Source organism: Leopardus geoffroyi, chromosome E3 (genome assembly GCF_018350155.1).
Source record: "Leopardus geoffroyi isolate Oge1 chromosome E3, O.geoffroyi_Oge1_pat1.0, whole genome shotgun sequence".
NCBI lineage: Eukaryota > Metazoa > Chordata > Mammalia > Carnivora > Felidae > Leopardus > Leopardus geoffroyi.
The window spans coordinates 8,173,684-8,190,757 of record NC_059340.1 but is presented as its reverse complement, the minus strand read 5'-3'; the positions used below and the strand labels follow the sequence as shown (position 1 = coordinate 8,190,757).

At 56.5% G+C, this 17,074-nt stretch overlaps 1 protein-coding gene and 1 long non-coding RNA gene across 3 annotated transcripts in view; both read right to left on the bottom strand.

Moving 5' to 3' along the window:
* The window catches only part of COL26A1 (collagen type XXVI alpha 1 chain), a 166,505-nt gene that overhangs the window by 50,405 nt on the left and 99,026 nt on the right, over positions 1–17,074 (bottom strand). The gene's annotated exons all lie outside the window — the stretch shown is intronic.
* Positions 12,180–14,299, bottom strand: LOC123589699. Its single transcript, XR_006708435.1, has 2 exons — positions 14,190–14,299; positions 12,180–14,158 (listed from the first exon to the last, which is right to left on the bottom strand). It is a non-coding gene; the product is annotated as an uncharacterized LOC123589699 (long non-coding RNA).

Sequence of the window (17,074 nt, the reverse complement as noted above, 5' to 3'; positions counted from 1 at the left end):
TCCAGCTCTGGGCGGCCGGGCCTCAATTTCCCCATCCATAACAGATGGCGTTTGGCCTAGATGTCGAAAGACGACTTCCAACTCTCACACTCTCTGCTTTCTCTGGGTGGGGACAGCGGAGCAGGGGGCCCAATTAAGTGGAGTCAGATTGTGCTTTAAATGTCATCAGTGGTGCCCGGGTGGCTCAGTCGGTTAGGTGTCCCACTTCGGCTCAGGTCACCATCTCGTGGTCCGTGGGTTCGAGCCCCACGTCGGGCTCTGTGCTGACGGCTCAGAGCCTGGAGCCTGCTTTGGAGTCTGTGTCTCCCTCTCTGTCTGCCCCTCCCCCCAACTCCTGCTCGCGCTCTCTCTCTCAAAAATAAACATTAAAAAGTCACCTTTAAAAAGTGTCATCAGGTCACCCCAATGTGCTGTTCGACTCTGCCTCAACACCCCCACCAATGAGAAGTCCACTGCCTCTCCTGGAATTGCCTCGGGGTCACCTCTCCTTCTTCATCCCTCGGGCCCAGATGTGCTTGCTAGTCGTCCCCAGGAGACCCTGGCTCCTTCCCCACCCGTGACAGCCTTTTAGATATCTGGGGAGTGTGGCCAAGTCTCCCCTGAGTCCAAGCCCTCGGCCCAATACCCCCACTCCGTGGCCTCCACCTGCCCGGCCATCTCGGGCAGGCTTGTGTGGACAAGACCCCATTCTGCCAACCGGCCCCCTGACAGAGACGTTCAGAGGAGGGAACGCCACTTTTGAGCACCTGTGATGTGCCGGACGTTCTCACAGACGTCCCATTCCCTCCTTGCGGCCCCCCCTTCTAGGATCGTGTGACTTGCCCGAAGTCACGCGACTGGCAGGCCACTTCCTTTTCCCCAGCCTTCCTTTCCTCACACGCAAAAATGGGGATGATAATAGGGCTGCTTTCTGGGGCTGTGGGCGCATCTAGCTCACCTGGCCCCAGGCACAGCATGGGACGCACCGTCATGCTGAGGGACCAGCGGCCACCTCACAAAAGACACCTCTCAGGACGGAGGCTGAAGGTTGCACATGCTTTTTGAAGAGGTGACAAAACCCCAGGGCGCCTGGCTGGCTCAGTCGGTTAAGCATCCGACTTCGGCTCAGGTCATAATCTCATGGCTCGTGAGTTCAAGCCCCGCGCCTGGAGCCTGCTTTGGATTTTGTGTCTCCCCCTCTCTCGGCCCCTCCCCGCTTGCACTCCGTCTCTGTCTCTCTCTCTCTCTCAAAAATAAATAAAGACTTAAAAAAAGAGAGAGATGACAAAATCCAGAGGACTCCTGAGCCTGTGGTGCCCCGACCTGCTGCCTCACCCCACACACCCGGCCCGAGAGGCTCAGACCTGGGACGGGAGTCCCCAGAACAGACTGCTGTTCACCCTCCTTTGTTCTACGGGATGTCCTGCCCCAACTTCCCAGAGCCGCCCAAGGGAGTCCCACTTGCAGAAATGCCAGAAAGGCTTCAGGGCGGGACACAGATCACAGGCTATGGCTCCCCAGGGCCGGGCGGTTCCTGAACAGCAGTGGAAGGGCCATCACGCACACACGGTGCTCACACACAGGCACACCCAGACCCACTCGGGCCCATCCACACATATGGATGGACACACAGGCACACACAGGCCACACACGCGCACACACACACACACACACACACACACACACTGCAGGCAGGGACGACAGTAGGTCCAAGCCCCAGCTGCAGCCAGAGAATCTGGACAACAGTCAAGAAACCGGGCTCCCGCACTTGGTGGCTGGGGACTGTGGGCAAGTCACTGAATTCCTCTGAGCTTAGGGGCCTCACGTGTGAAATGAGTAAGTAAAAAAAAAAAAAAAAAAATCATAAAATCCTCTGTGCCCTGCCAACCGCTCAGAGCCCTGGAGAAGGACCAGAGAAGCAGCCGAGGGGGAGACGTCTGGTGAATCCCAGACCCCAGCACCAGCACGCATGTGGCTTCTCAGCAGCTACATGGGCGTCACCCCGACCGACAGAAATGCTGGAGCCTCTGGAGTGGAGAGAATGTGGCTGAAAGCCCCCCGAATCAGGAATAGCATAGATGGGGAGGGTACAGGGCCCTGATCGCTAAATCTCAGTGTCAGCCTGTGGCAAAGAGGGAGGCACCGGCTCCCAAGTGAGCCCAGGGGCACTGGGAAAGTGGGGTCCGCAGGAGACAGACGCCTGGATCTGCTCAGAGCTGCCTCCCCGCCTCCTGGGCTGGCTGCGGAGAGAAAGTGTCAGCTGGCACCTCACACACCGTCCCTTTCCCACAAAGTGCTGCAAATGTCCTGGGACACAGGAAACAGCAGAGCCATTGTGGCCCAAACCGGTTTCCTCAACAGCCCCGGTGCTGTGTTCAACAGCCCGAAGGAGGGCTTCTGCACCTGCCTCTCTCGGAGAAGGAGACACATCGCAGCCTCCAGCCCAGCTCCCTGAACGGTAGCCACCTCACTGCTCTCAGCCCCCGATTTTGGGCTGAAGGACGAGAGTTCCCATTGCTGGCTTTGAAGCTCCCTACTTGAGGCTCTGTTTCTGCCACTCCAACTGGGGGGAGCTCCGGATGAGGCCCCATCGTAGATGCCTGAGGAAATAACAAAAAAGCCATGGAACGGGAGGGACCGCATGGTCCCGGCCTTGTCCTCAGGCGGGGTGGCCAAACTAAGGCAGTTCTGGGGGAAGCAGGCAGGCGGGGCCCTGGGGAGCCACAGAAGGCCCCAGGCAGTTCACCCTGGGGTGGGGTGGGGGGGGAGGAAGCACAGGCAGTGTCTGCCCTGGGGCAGAGCAAGCAGGTTGGCCCTTCTGGGGAAGGCCGCCCGGGGGGGAGGGTAGACAGCCACTTGGCGGGCATGCCAAGGGGAGGGCTCGTTCCCCAAGAACTCGTGGGCTGAACCGCCCACCCACACTGGGCCCAAGAAGGGGGCTCCCAGTCAAGCAGCCCTCCTAGGCTGCAGCTACAAGGCCCCGTTCGTGGGTTCCCAGGGATGGCAGGCCTCCAGCCCCAGTCCTGCCCAAGCCCTACCTCTTCCCTGGCAGTCACTGGTCCCTTAGCAGGCTCAGTCTCCAGCTTTGAAGGAGTTTCTGAGTCAGGAGCCAGCTGATATGGAATGCCCCATCCTCTGAGCCTCAGTTTCCCCACCTGAAAAAGGGTGATTGGGCCAAACGACCCCGAAGGCTTTGGCAGGGGTGATATATCCCATGCGTACTTATTTTTCTAGAGAGAAAATGCTCCTTTGTTTTCTGCTCTGAACTAAACAGAACCATGCACACACGGCCCATGCACACTCACCCACTGTGTGCACGCACAACCCGCATATACACGGCCTATGTGCGCACACGCTCTCACACCCACGAGAGTCTGAGCAGCACTGGGACAAGGCTCTGCGCTAAGGCCTGTGGGGATGAAGCCAGTGACCGGCCTGACAAAACGGAACATGCGGCCGAGCTGGGCATCTGGGCCTGGGGCAGAAACGGCAGGCAGAGTGGCAGGGCCAAGAAGAGGGGCAGCTCCTACCGACAGCCTGGCTTCCGTCTGGACAGACCAGGGTGGGTGTCCTGGAGAAGGGGCCTGGCGAATCTAGGACACAGGGGCCACCTCCAGGGGGCGTCACCTCTGAGCTCCCAGGCGCAGCAGGGTGGCAGTGGGAGCTGGGACAGGCCAGCCATGGGGATGTGTGCCGGTCTCTGGGGCCAACAGCCCTCACGGCCACCGACCCATCTCGTCCCTAACCCTGCAGGCTTATTTCAGTTGGCAGATTCCTAAGCAATCTTTAACTGCCTCGTGTAGATGACCAGGGCGATTTTCTTTGTAATAAGAATAAAAATAAAACGCCTCCGGATATGAGGCCCCGCTCCTGGGCCCCGTAGGACGAATCTGCTTCTAACGAGGAAGAGGGCCCCACCCCAGAGGTCCGATGCTGCTGGACCAGCATTTGCAGGTGGCCAGCTCACACCAGGGACATTAAAGACACCCGTGGCTCCGAGGGAGACCGAACACCCAAAAGGAGCCCCCCGCAAGTCTGTGATCATGGGGTTTGCTGCCGGAAGACAGATCAGGGGTCTCTGCATACGGCCGGGCTCCTTGGGCCTCGCTGTGACCTGGAGAAGATGCCACCAGCCCACCAGGCCCGGTTCCATGCCCACTGGGCCACCTTTCTGTGTGGTTCTGGGTCCCCGATGCCCAAGCCCTGGGCACGTCTGTCGGCCAGTGACAGGGAGGTCCCCACCGGGCATCTTTACACACCCCTCCACAGCACATCAACTCCCAGGGGAGCCCTGAGATCCTCTGAGACTCGAGAGGGAGGGGGGTGGTTTGCTCCGTCCAGCAAGGTGCAGCTCAGCCACTCAGACTGTGCCGGAGCCTCCAGGCCACCTCTGCCCCCACAGGCAGGAACACTTCCTACCAAATGAACTTTGGAGAGAGGCAGATCTTGCGCTCACCCTGCCACTACTAGGATCAAGGCAGAAAAGTTTGCCAGGCGAGTCAAAGGTCTGATTTCTGCTGGCCACTTATTAGCTGTGTAGCCTTTGGGGTTTTGGGGGGGGGTTGTTTTTTTGTTTTTAATTTTTTTTAATGTTTATTTCTTTTTGACAGAGAGAGAGAGAGAGAGAGAGAGAGCATGAGCAGGGGAGGGGCAGAGAGAGAGGGAGACACAGGATCCGAAGCAGGCTCCAGGCTCAGAGCTGTCAGCACAGAGCCCGTCGCGGGGCTTGAACCCACACACCGCGAGATCATGACCTGAGCTGAAGTCCACTGAGCCACTCAAGTGCCCCGCTGTGTAGGCTTTGGTAAGCTACTCAACCTCTCTGACTTTCCGCTACGTTATCTGCAAACAGGGGTAACGATCATAATACTATACGTATCATTACGCTGCTGTATGTTATATAATTACATAGTGCGCCTGAACTTTAATAGGATGTCATGTCATGTAACATGGTAAGGCGCGCTTCATGATGTTGCTGGAAGGACCCGGCCAGAGAACTTGCACAGCGTCCACACGGTGTCCAGCAGAGAGAAAGCGTTCACGCACCGAGGTATCGCTTCCGTGGCGAATCAGCCGTCAGCCGGGAATTCCCACCGGAGCCCTAAGCGGTCCAATACCAAAGCGAATTCAGAAACAAGCCATCGTGCAGAAAGGTGGAAGCAGGTGACCAGAACCTAGTGGGCAACTTGCCCCATCGAAGATAATAAAAGGGTTGAGAGGCTTCCCGAGTGCGGGAGACACCCTCCTGCTCTTCCAGCCTCGCCTCCCCTGGGACCCCGTCTCAACCCTGCAGCTGTGGGGGGCTGGAGTGGCAATGAGGCAGAGAAGGCACGAGTGCCCACCCCCTCTGAGCAGCCAGCCCGCAGCGGGCCCCAACTGGGGAAGGGGGCGGATGTCCCTTTAAAGCAAGTTTGGAGTTTTAATTGTGGCACGGAAGCAGACATTTCTGGTTAAGGAACTGAGACTGAGTTTGGGACTTTAAGGGACTGTCAAGCTTTCTATTACCTACTGAAGGGCCAGAGAAGTCATGGGGATGCCCAGTTTCTGCTGGAGAGCAGGGATAAAACTCCCTTCTTGGGGCGCCTGGGTGGCTCAGTCGGTTAAGCATCCGACTTCAGCTCAGGTCATGATCTCGCGGTGTGTGGGTTCGAGCCCCGCGTCAGGCTCTGCACTGACAGCTCGGAGCCTGCTTCTGATTCTGTGTCTCCCTATCTCTCTGCTCCTGCCCTGTTCTCTCTCTCTCTCTCTCTCAAAAATAAATTAAAACGTTAAAAAAATTAAAAACAAAAAACAAAAAAACCTCCCTGCTTGAGTACATTTTAAACGGAACAGAGGAAACTGTAATAAAGGTGCTTCCCGACCACGTCTGCAGGGTCCACTTCTCACATAACAGTTTCTAGGATAATGGCATCTGCACCAGGGAAGGGCACGTTCATTGCTTGCTTTCCGGCACTCCCTCCCCATCTTCAGGCAATAGCACCCCTTTAATCCAGTGACAGGCCTTCATCCTCCCAACTCTGGAAATGGGAGGGGCCGTCCCCTTACACAGCCCTGCCCCCTGGCTCAAGGGAGGAGCCAGGTGGACACGTGACCCAGCTGAGCCAATCAGAATCCTTCCCTGTGAGTTTTTCCTTTTCCAGCATGGGGAAGAACCCCTTCTCCTCTTGGGCCCCGAGCAGTAAGGCCGTGAGTTTGCATCACTTATGCTGTGCTCTGTGCTGGGGGAGAGGCTCCTCCAAGGTACTGAATGGGGCACACTCCAGGGAAAGACCCCAAGATGAGGGACAGAGAGAGATCTGGGAGGACGGTGGAGGGGCTTACTGGTTCCCGTTCATCCTGAGGCCAACTCCAAGCAACCTTTTTGCAGTTTGGTTGTAGGACTCCCCTGGTGTGCGTTCGGCTCCTATCTCTTATTGCTGAAGGCCTACAGATGAATCCAGGAAAACAGGGAGGTGGCCCCCCTCCTACAGGGACCTGGCTGTCAGCAGAACCTTCCCTGCTGGTGGGAGCCAAGGTCAGCTTCCCAGCATGAAACCACACCAGTGCTGAGAACCCTCGCCAGAATTCCGTTTGGCGAGGCATCTGGTGGCTCAGTCGGTTGGCCATCCGACTCTTGATTTCAGCTCAGGTCATTATCTCATGGTTCATGGGTTTGAGACCTGAATCCGGCCCCTCACTGACCATGCGGAGCCTGCTTGGGATTCTCTCTCTCTCTCTCTCTCTGAGTTCTCTCTGCTCTTCCTGCATGCACTCTCTCTCTCTCTCAAAATAAATAAATAAACTTAAAAAAAATTCCGTTTGGCATAAGGCTCATCAGCTTACACAGGCGTTTCATAAATGTGATGTCATTTTGTCCTTCCTACAACCCTGTGAGCAAAGCATAATTATCTCCATTCTAACTGAGAAGGTGAAGTGACTCACCCTGTCTTACTGCTGGGAACTGTCATCATTCGGGACTTGAACCCACATCTGCCTGCACCCTTGGCTTTCTCCTCCCCCAAAGCTGCCTCACTGGGTACCCCTTCTCCAGCCCCGTGGTCAGGTCAAGGGCCCTAAGGAAGGCCCTAGACTTAGTGATCTGTATGGTCCCCAAGCACCAACTCTGATGGACCAGATCTTCCTTAACCTCTGAACCTCAGTTTCCCCATCTGCGAAGTGGAGTGATCATCCAGCCTTGCCTCCTCCCAGGCTAAGGGGAACACACACGGGCCTACGAGGAGCTGTGGAGCCCTGCCTCACTCCCTGTGACTCCAGGGGCAGGAGGACGTAGCCATGTGTATTGGCTCCAATGAAGAGCAGACTTCAAGCAAAACAGACCCAGACTGATGTGTTAAAACAAGCTTCCTTGAATCTGGCGGGATCTGGCCACCTTGGTGGCCGCTCCACTAACCTCTCCCACATGTGTGGCACAAGGTCACCTTTCACGACGTCTCGTCCCATTTTGTTCGTGCATTCATTCACTCATTCATTCTCCAGGTATTTTTGGAGTAACGGGACACAACAGGGAACACAGGAGACAAAGCTCTAGAGGGATCTACGTTCCAGCGGACAGAAGATAATTAGCATAATAGTTAAGCCGATTATATAGTACTAGTATGTTGGGGGTTCTAAGTGCCATGGGGAGAAATAAAGCAGAAGAAAAGAACAGGCAAAGTGGGAGGCAGGGGCAGGGGCCACCCCGTTAGAAAGCCCAATAGGAGTGTCTCAGCTGGAGAACACAGTAAGTGCAAAGGCCCTGAGGTGGAGGGAGAAGGGGGCTGTCGCAGAGTCAGCCAGAGAGGCGGGGGGAGGCCAGAAGTTGCCCTGTGCAGTGGCTGTCCCCCAAGGTAGGCAGAAGCCAACTTGGGGAAAGGCCCCACATACCTGAGGACAGATCACATAAGGACACGGTGCTGGGAGGCAGACCTTCCCCCGTGCATTTCTGGGGCCATGAAGAAGAAACCCAGGAAGGGGTCAGGAGCCCCCCATCTGTCCCCACTCAGTCTGTGACGCAGACCCCAGCTAGCCTGTCACCAGCATGGCTGTAAGGACATGGAGATCACAGCTCTGGAGACAAGGTCCCGGGCCAGCCACGGGCCCTGCATCCACACAGAGAGGGGCTGGGGACTCCCCCTGGGGCGGCACGTCCTGCGGCCTCCCGCTCCCCAGCCTGGCCTTCCCAGGAAGGAGCATACCTCTGCGCCCCCAATCTGGAAAGCATTGAGGCCAAATGGCTCCGTTTCAAGTGCAATTATTACAAACCCTTCAGGGAATGTGAGTTCCAAAATGAAATCTCTCTGTCAAAACTTTCATTAATGCGCAGTTGCTGTGCGGGGATCGGTTTACACCCGTGCCTGACAGAGCTCCGTGGAGACCAGATTCTTGTGGGGTGCCCTGCCCGGGGAGCCAGCCTGGCCCCTCTGCCTCCCTTGAGTTTGCAAACCCCCCAAATTCTGTCTCCAGCCCGTGTCTCCAAAACACAACAGCCTTTGTCGTGGGAACACGTCCGCTGGGATTTCCCCAAAGCCAGTGATGCACACGTCAAGAACACACTTCTGAAGGCTTGTCTGGGAGAGTTCTTTCTCTCTGAACACAAACCAGCATCAGGAACAACTCAGGGGTGTGCTGCAGATGAGGGAACCGGGCTGACAGGCACAGGATGCTTGCCCAACGCTCACCAAGCTCCCACCCCGTGCCCGGTGCTCGGAGGAGCCCTCCCCATCTCCAGCTCCTGGCCCTCCTCCATTACAGCACAGATCGGACCGCGTCCGGTTTATCTGCTTCTGCGTCTGGCCCCTTGCTGGGTACAAGTAGTGGGTCTTACTCCCCTTTTAATCTTCAAGCATTCAGCATTCACAGGGGGCCGCCGACGAGATTTGAGCTGCACAGCTTAGTGGTTCAGGGCACAGGTTATGGGTTCAATTCCCAACCCAGGCACTTACTAGCTGGGTGAGCTAAGGGCGACTTCTCTCCACTTCGAGAGATGACTTGTCTCCTCTACAGAATGATCCCAGTCTCTCAGGATTGTTTCAGGGATTCAGGGAAGATTAAATGTTTATAAAGGGCTCAGCCCAGTGCCTGGTACATGAGGCTCTTGGCACAGGTCGGCCAAAATAAGATAAAGACGAAATAGGATGGACCCGCTGCTCCCTGAGCCGCAGGCCATGGCTCCAAACACTGGGAGTGACAGCTGGGATTGGTGCCTCCTCTCCCGGGGTGGCTCCCTGATAGCCTCACATTCTCAGTGGATCCTGTAATGCCTCTTTAAGACAACACTGCATATCTTTTTCTCTCCAGACCAGAAGAGTATCCGGTGAATTAATTTCTAAAACCACAGCAGCTCCTTCAGGCTGCATTTGCCAGGAGGAAGGTTCAGAAGCAGAGGGGAGGCGAGGCGAGATGAGCACAGCCCCTCTCCCCGCACGAGGGGATGAATCACAGCCAGTGCGGGGCCGCACCTGACAGGCACTGATTCAGACCGAGGGTCTCGCTCTCAGCAGATAGGAACGTGCCCCCCCCCCCCCCCGCCTCACGCACGGTGCCAGGCCCAGCCAAGTCACATTCATGCTATTGAAACCAGTGCAGCAGGAGGACCCGAGCCTGGGGGAGAGCTCGGTCTGCTCCCCCCCCCCGCCCCCGCCTCACCTTCCTTTCCTTAATTCACTCACTCACTCACTCATTCAACAAACCCGCTGGTTCCTGTATTCGACTTGTCTGCATGGTTCAAACCAGGAGTGCCTCAAAGTACTGGAAATGAGGACAAAACCCAGTCCTGGCCCGCGAGGAGCCCCTTCTGTCCCTGACGCGAGGATGGAAATCAGGAGTTTGTGAACAGTGCCGGGAAAGAGAATTATTTATTTGCAGTGACCTCTAATTGAAACGCAGCATTTCTTTGCGGTAGGAGCCCGGTCCCAACAACAGCAACGATGCAGAAGCTGTGCCTGTACCTTTCTCCCTATTTGCTCCCTACGGAATTCGCAGACTTTACAATTGTTGCAGCCAGCTAGAAAAGCCATTTTCCCTCATCACCGCTTTGAAATTCCGGGAGTCATCAAGCCCGCCGGTGGATCTTGTTATTTGGGTGACGTGTTATTCCATCTACCACCTGCATTTTCAAAATGGGTTTTTTTTTTAATTATTTTTTTAGTGTCCATTTATTTTTGACAGAGAGAGAGAGAGAGAGAGAGAGAGAACACCCAGGGAGGGGCAGAAAGAGGGGGGCGGGACTGAAGATCCGAAGCAGGCTCTGCTCTGTCAGCACAGAGCCCGATATGTGGTTCGAACTCATGAGCCGTGAGATCATGACCCAAACTGAAGTCAGACGCTTCTCAGACAGACGGAGCCACCCACCCAGGTGCCCCTCAAAAAGGTTGTTTTTTTTTTTAATGTTTATTTACTTTGAGAGAGAGAGAGAGAGAACGAGCAAGGGAGGGGCAGAGAGAGAGGGGGAAAGAGAGAATCTTAGGCAGGCTCCACACTGTCTTCATCACAGCCTCATGCAGGGCTCGATCCCACGAACTGTGAGATCATGACCTGAGTCGAAATCAAGAGTCAGACGCTCAACCTACTGAGCCACCCAGGCGCCCCTTCAGAAAGTTTTCTCGATAGCTGTATTCTGCAGTGATGCGTAATCCTGCTAGATTCTTTTATGCACGGTTCTGAGAAATAAATAATAGAACATTATAAACATTATAAATAATAAAGCATAATAAAACACTGTTCTGAGAAAAGACTCACAGGCTCCAGCAGACAGCCAAAGGGGGGCATGGCACTAAAAAGGGGGGACGAGTGGCAGAGACGCACGGTGCTTTTCATGTCCTGTGGAGAGGCCTCTGACTGATGGGGCAAAGCCACCATTGCAGGCCCCCCCCCAGGGAGTTGGGGGGTGCTTCACAGAGGAGGTGACTTCTGAGCTGGGCCTCTGCAGACAAGTAGAGCCTGCTGGGCCAACATGGAGGGGACGATGGGGCGGGAGCAGTTCAGCCTAAATTTGGATAAAGGAGGGAAAAGGAGCAGATGGTTTGGTGGGGGGGTGGGGGGAGAAGGGAGGGGAGGGGAGGGCAGGGGAGGAGAAGCAGGCTACTCTGCAGGCAGCCAGGATAGGGTGAGGGACAGCTTGGTCTGTCCAAGTGTTCTCACTCCCTATTGCAGTGAGGAGGAAGAAGGATGAGGTCAGGGCTCAGACAGATCCCGTCCGACCCCAGCCCTGCCATGGACCCGCTGGACGCCTCTGAGCAGAATGACTGCTCCCCCCTCGTCTTAATTTTCTCCCCCGTAAAAGGGGGATGATGACAAGGCCTGCCTTGTCGGAGGGCAAACGCAACAAGGCCCGTGGTTTCCTAAACACCTGGTACCCAGCGGCTGTCCAAGAAATGGTGACGGGGCGTCACCATCATTATTTTTACCACTACTTCTATTGGCTGGTCTTTTCCATAAGAGAAAACAAAGAAGGGGCACCTGGGTGGCTCGGTCGGTTGAGCGTCGGACTTCGGCTCAGGTCATGATCCCACCGTTGCCAGGTTTGAGCCCCGAGTCGGCCTCTGTGCTGACAGCTCCGAGCCTGGAGCCTGCTTCGGATTCTGTGTCTCCCTTTCTACCTCTGCCCCTTCCCCCACTCGTGCTCTCTCTTTCTCTCTCTCTCTCAAAAACGAATGAACGCTAAAAAAAAAATTTTTTTTAAACAAAACCAAGAAGGGCCGCCTGGGTGGCGCAGTCGGTTGAGCGTCCGACTTCAGCCAGGTCACGATCTCGCGGTCCGTGAGTTCGAGCCCCGCGTCGGGCTCTGGGCTGATGGCTCAGAGCCTGGAGCCTGTTTCCGATTCTGTGTCTCCCTCTCTCTCTGCCCCTCCCCTGTTCATGCTCTGTCTCTCTCTGTCCCAAAAATAAATAAACATTGAAAAAAAAATTAAAAAAATAAATAATTAAAAAAATAAATAAATAAACCACTGTTCAAAGAATATTTTAAAACCGTGTTTAAAGAATGAAAGGTGGGGCGCCTGGGTGGCGCAGTCGGTTAAGCGTCCGATTTCAGCCAGGTCACGATCTCGCGGTCCGGGAGTTCGAGCCCCGCGTCGGGCTCTGGGCTGATGGCTCAGAGCCTGGAGCCTGTTTCCGATTCTGTGTCTCCCTCTCTCTCTGCCCCTCCCCCGTTCATGCTCTGTCTCTCTCTGTCCCAAAAATAAATAAACGTTGAAAAAAAAAAAATTAAAAAAAAAAAAAACAAAAAAAACCAAGAAGCCTTTTCCCCAAAGATCCCTCTGTCTCTGGCAAAAGGAATACGCAGGAAATGTCGCTTCCACAAGAGTTCAAATCTTACCCTCTTAGATTCAACATGTGCACTGACCCGGGGGCAGAGGCACAGGGGGCGCTCAGGCATCCAGTGTCTCAGCCTCCAGGCGGGGACCCCAGCCTTGGCGGCCCATCCAGACCCAGCGGTCTCGCATCCCGTTACACCGAAGTCCTCAGGCCCCACAGGGACAAGCCTCCCAAGTGCCTGGCACATAACCCCTGCCACGCGTTCGCACAACTGCCAGCCACGTGCTGGCAAACGGTTGACAACGGGCTCCGTGGGGACGAGGCTTCATCTGGAGAGTGTGCAGATTTCCAGGGTGTGAATACCCCCCACCCCCCACCATGGCTCACTTCCCGCGACCAACAGGACATCCCGGAGAGGGGAGGGGACGCACAAAATCGGCTCTTGTGGGCCAGTGGGAGGTGGCTCTGGCACACAGCTGAGGACATCCCGCAGGGAAAAAGCGTGACTGTCCCCATTCTCCAGGTGAGGAAAATGAGGCTCCGAGGCCTTAAGTTCGCATACCTAGAGACTCCGAATCTGTCTCTGCTTTACCACGGGGACTCCACGCCAGCGTGCTTGTATGGCCTTGAGGAGCATCAAGGTCATAAAGACAGATGGCCGGAGACCGTGCGGGATGGGAGCCAGCTGCAGGGGGAGCTCGGCCATCCACAGCCCCCCGAAGGGGCCCAGGCCTGGGCCCAAGGTGACCTGCCCGCTCTGCCGGGAGACAGCTGCGGAAGAACACAGGACAGCCCACAAGACCCCCAGTGACAGATGCATTTTTCCGAGCGAGCTAACAGCCACCCGGCAGGTGGTATTTATATTTCCCCTGCAAGTGCTTTTTACTGTTTTGGTTTTTTCATTAAGGGCTCCCTTTCTTCTGAACCAAACAAAAGCCCCTTGTCTGGGCGGGTGCCAGGAGCCCCGGGAGCACAGTTTGTTCCACAGGGACCACTAGGATGTCTCTGCCCCTGGACCCACCAATGTCGGTGGAAGGACAGGGCTGGAGGCCTGGGACCCTTAGCTGCGGCCCATCTGGCTGCACCGTGACCTCGGGCTGGTCACCTGACCTTCCTCGGGCTTCGGAGGTTCACCCCTGATGGGCGGCCGTGCCCGTACCCGCCTCTCACGGGGATGTCCCAAGGATCGTCAGGAGGACGTGACCAGCTCAGTGTGGGCACAGGCACACAGCAAGTCCCCAGGGCTTTCCTAGACCAAACCCGGCTGGGGGGCCTCAGCAGCACCGGCAGTGAGCTGGCCAGATGGTCTCGGGGTCCCTTCCAGTGCTGACTAGACGGCTGGGTAATGGCTGTCGTCTGCTCCCAGGGGACAGAGCATGGAATATATCTGGCACCTCTTTTCCCAGTTGGCCTTTAAGAGCCGAGGAGGCCCCAGGCCCGGCCCTGGCTCCTGGCCTGCCCAGCCCAGGCTCCCCGAGGGGTCTCCTGTGTGACTTTCTCATCTGTCAGACGTCAGCCGGCGAGGGCGAGGCAGCCGGCATCCCCAGCCCTGCTGAGCGTCCCCATCTCCCAGCCCCACGTGGGAATGTGACTTCGGCTGGAGAATCTCAGGGGCTAAACCAAGCTCCTGGACTCTGCAGACAGCAATTCTGTCGTTCCAGGGCAGATCCCAACAAAAGGAAAACCGTGGCTCTCTTGTACCAGGATGAAGTGAACATGTGCCACGGGTTGCACGTAACGCATTCAGTGAAGGGGGAAGAAACCAGTGAGATGGTACAGGCAGTTTGCAGAGAAAACTCAAGGATCCTCAAGATGCAGGCAAACGGGGAAGGCTGCGATGGAATTACAAATAAATGCAAACCGGCCCATCCCCAGGGCCACAACTACCATCCCCTGGGACTCAGTTAATTTATGTGAATACTGCCCAGAATTGTTCGCACTGTTCCTTGTTGGGTGCAACAAGGTGTTGGGTGCACCTTGTTGGGTGCAACTTTGTGCTGTCCCCCCCAGCTCAAAGACAATGAAAGGTGGAAATAACCCAGAAGGGTGCGCCAGACAGGACACGCAGTTAAACTACTTTCCCCGTTTAAAAAGTCTGCAGTCAGGGGCGCCTGGGTGGCTCGGTCGGTTAGGCGTCCGACTTCGGCTCAGGTCGTGATCTCACGGGTCCGTGAGTTCGAGCCCCGCGTCGGGCTCTGTGCTGACCGCTCAGAGCCTGGAGCCTGTTTCCGATTCTGTGTCTCCCTCTCTCTCTGCCCCTCCCCCGTTCATGCTCTGTCTCTCTCTGTCTCAAAAATAAATAAACGTTAAAAAAATTTAAAAAAATAAAAATAAATAAAATAAATAAAAAGTCTGCAGTTGAACCGGAAGGACGAAGAAAGTTCCGGACGTGGACGGCGGTGAAGGCTGCCTGACAACGTGAACATGCTTAATATCACCGCGTCATGTGTGTAAAACTGGTTCCAATGGTAAATCTTATCTTTTGCGTATTTTACCCCGATTTTTTTTTAAGTCTGCAGCATAGAAGGTATTGCAACAGTCCCAGCAGTGACGCTGTGGGTTTGCTTCATGGTCTCCAAGGCCAGGGTGGTGGAGGGCTCTGACCGCCCCTGGAGGTGCTCTCTTCTGCCCAGAAGCCCTCCAGACCCAGCTTCAAAGTGTGGGCTTCCCTCACACAGAGGAGGGTGGGCAGTCAGGCTGGAGGCCCTAAGGACAGAGCTGCAGGAGGGCAGCTGGGGAGCTCACGGGGCCGACACGGGGTGAGGGGGCTCGGACCACAACCCAGGCTGTCTGGTGAGGAAGGAGCTGCCTCACCGGGGAGGGAGGGGACTCCCGGCAGGACAGCAGTAAGTGACCACAGCCAGATGGGACGTAAGCAGGGTAGAGGCCACCCCGCAGCTCACACTTCTTCCTCAGCTTCCCAGATATCAACTAGCTGAGATCCGCCTGCACGGCGCCCCAGTGGGCTCAGAGCCTGAGGACTGTGGCCCGAGGCACAGGGCAGAGAAGAGACCCTTGTGTCTGCCCCACCGCAGGGCCCGATCGGAGAGAACTCCCAGGGACCCACAGGCTTGGGCACCTTTCTCTCTAAGTCACACGAAGGCTCCCTGTGTATGCGCCGGCTGCAGCCCTGCTCACCTGCTCCTCGAACAGGAGGAGGGGGCCCCACCCCAGCAAGGGGCCTGCTGGGCAGGGCATCGGACAGTGCTCCACCCTCAGGGATAAAGTCTGCAGGCTTCTCCAGACTTTATAGAGATCTGCAACACTTAGTATCTCTCCGGGGCTCAGGGACCACTCTGGGCGGAGAATGCCAGCCTCAGAGAAGGGGAGTGGCCGTCCCAGGGTCAGCGGTGCGTGAGGACTCAGGTCACCACGCTCGACCTTGAGTCGGCGCCTGGTGGCTCCAACGGCAATGCCCTCGCTCACGTGGCCTCGGCCTCCTCCGCGAGGCACCTCCCTGGGGCTTCGTCCCCCCGGATGCTCTTCTCCAGGGGCTCATCATCTATGGTCCAGAAGCCACAAGCAGCCCCGGGAGGTTCTGCCTCTCTCTGGGTTTTTAGAACATCTGTGCCCCGCCTCTCAGCCCTGCACCCCTCAAGTGTCCTGTCTCCTCCAGCACCCCTGGGCTCTTCTCCCATGCCCGCCTGGAACTCCCTTAACTGGGAGCTGCTGGCCTGGGCTCCCCTCCCCGTTCTGGCCCCGGGACTGTGCTCGGGGTCCCGGTGCCTGTCTGAGGACCACGGGGGCAAACGCAGGGCTCCGGCCTCCCTGGAGATTGCCCGAAGGCTTCAGAATTAATAGTACAGAGTCTGATTCCAAAACAGCATAAATTACATCCTGGAATCCATTACGTTCTGATCTGTTAGGCAGGAGGAAACGTGGTCTGTAGCAAAATAAAAGACATCCTGGAACCCATTATGGACTCTGATAGAAGACAAAGGCAGCAAAAAAGGACATTATGGGATCGACGTGCCTAATAAACGGCGTGTTGGCATCTCCCTTCCACCGGGACGTGGATTAACAACAGATGTTCTACGCTAATGTCGATTTGTATGCTAATCTAAAACAACTACATGGCCTTTGCAGACAGGAATTCTATAAATGCAGCCTGGGTCCCTTCCTTCCCCACAGCTGCCGGTGGCAGGGGCGGGGACTGGCTGGTGGGGACAGGCTCCAGCCCCTGCCCCTTGCAGAGCCGTCTGGGGGAAGGGGGAGTCCCAGCTCAGTCACCACCCCCACGTCCCCTTCCTCCTCAAGGTCTCTGTTGAGTCTGGCCTGCAAACCCCAAGACCCGGCCTCATGGGGCAGGACACAGACAGCCTCGGGCTCCACAGGGCACGGGGCACCGAGAATTCAGCTGGTTCCTCCAGGGGGCCAGCAATCCCTGCCCATCCCTTCCCCAAGGTTCAGCCGTGCCTGGAGGGTAAAGACGGATCCCAGACTCCCAGAGAAATCTCAGACCTGCTGAGATCACTTGGCCCCATACACCACCATCTGGGATGGGAGTCGGAGGCTGGGAAAAAGGACGGAGCCTCCCAAAGTCACACGAACGCAGCGGCCAGGCCTGGGCTCACTCCAAGCCTCCTCCGTCCACTCCCCCCACAGCCCGGGTTTGTAGTGACCTGCTCTCGGGGCTGCCGGAACAGGCCGTTCTGTCCCACCGAGGAGCCTTTCCTGAGGCCTCTTTGGGGCAAAGCCCCATCCTGGACACTGGGGACGCAGAAATGAACCTGAAGACGCCAGCATCCTGGCCAACGCAGCCATGCCATTGAAGGCAGCCACGGGTCGGGGGACAGAGGCCGGGACAGGCTAGAGAGCAGCACAGAGAAGGAAGTTAACCAAGAGAGCCATGTTCTTTCTG